This window comes from Chiloscyllium plagiosum, chromosome 12, assembly GCF_004010195.1.
Source record: "Chiloscyllium plagiosum isolate BGI_BamShark_2017 chromosome 12, ASM401019v2, whole genome shotgun sequence".
Classification (NCBI taxonomy): Eukaryota; Metazoa; Chordata; class Chondrichthyes; order Orectolobiformes; family Hemiscylliidae; genus Chiloscyllium; species Chiloscyllium plagiosum.
The window spans coordinates 20295407-20296701 of record NC_057721.1 but is presented as its reverse complement, the minus strand read 5'-3'; the positions used below and the strand labels follow the sequence as shown (position 1 = coordinate 20296701).

Here is a 1295-nt window from a genome sequence, read left to right as displayed (position 1 = left end):
TCCTCCTCCTCCTCCTCTCTACTCCCTCCCGAGACCCAAGGACCCTCCTTCTACTCCTCTCCCTCTAAAGCCGAGGGGTCCTTCTCCTCCCCTCATCTCTGTCACCCTCAGAGGCCATCAGCCCTTCTCCATCCCAACCTCCCCAAGGCCCAGACGGGTCTTCTCCATCCACTCTCTCCCCCCGCCAGGTCCCTCCCGGTGCCTGTTTCTCCCATTCCCCAAAGACCCTGTTACCTGCCGCTCTCCGGTTGACGGCTGCTGCCTCGCGGGACCTCCAGGCCGGTCAGCAGCATGCACCATGGCGCATGCGTGACCGGGCGGCAAGGACGGTGTCCGGGAAGTGCCAACAATCAGCAGCGGTTCCGGCGGCCGGGAGGCTCGGGGAGAGAGTGATTTAAACAGGTACTGAACACCGCTCCACTTCACCTAAACATCGCTGATAACTGACCTGTAAGGCCACAGGCAGGCATTATATTTAAGTAATATTCCATCCTCCTCTCTAAATTAGAACAATTTTAATTTCCGCTGACATATTTTTCTTCGATCTAAGTTAGGCTTTAACCAGGTCTTATAATTGTTGTGTTTATTTCAGTGTGTAAATGGTCCATAAAATGCCCTTTATGGCCGTGTACAAAGATGTTTAGTGCGGTAATGGAGCAGTTACACACATAAATATATGCAGCGGTCAAGCTTTTCTTTCCTTCCGAAAGTGATGACTTTTTTGAGAATGCCAAGAGTGAGACTGAAGAAAGTGCAACGACAATGGTATCATTTGTGATGACAGTTCAGAGTTCTGATGTGTTCATAAATTCGTTAAGCATGGAAACAGACCCTTCGGTCCAACCCGTCCATGCCGACCAGATATCCCAACCCAATCTAGCCCCACCTGCCAGCACCCGGCCCATTTCCCTCCAAACTCTTCCTATTCATGTACCCATCCAAATGCCTCTTAAATATTGCAATTGTACCAGCCTCCACCACATCCTCTGGCAGCTCATTCCATACACGTACCACCCTCTGCATGAAAAGGTAGCCCCTCTCGCCCTAAACCTATGCCCTCTAGTTCTGGACTCCGCGACTCCAGGGAAAAGACTTTGTCTATTTATCCTATCCACGCCCCTCATAATTTTGTAAACCTCCAGAAGGTCACTCCTCAGCCTCCGATGCTCCAGGTAAAACAGCCCCAGCCTGTTCAGCCTCTCCCTGTAGCTCAGATCCTCCAACCCTGGCAACATCCTTGTAAATCTTTTCTGAACCCTTTCAAGTTTCACAACATTTTTCCGATAGGAAGGAGA

The 1295-nt window shown here is 50.7% G+C and overlaps 2 protein-coding genes across 2 annotated transcripts in view; one reads left to right on the top strand and one right to left on the bottom strand.

Moving 5' to 3' along the window:
• usp16 (ubiquitin specific peptidase 16) overlaps positions 1-330 on the bottom strand; it is a 33005-nt gene extending 32675 nt beyond the window's left edge. Inside the window, exon 1 of the mRNA XM_043700681.1 lies at positions 235-330. The gene's annotated coding sequence lies outside the window, so the exon portion shown is untranslated. The remainder of the gene's footprint in view (positions 1-234) is intronic.
• Positions 315-1295, top strand: part of rwdd2b (RWD domain containing 2B) — a 13879-nt gene continuing 12898 nt past the window's right edge. The window contains exon 1 of the mRNA XM_043700687.1: positions 315-402. The gene's annotated coding sequence lies outside the window, so the exon portion shown is untranslated. The remainder of the gene's footprint in view (positions 403-1295) is intronic.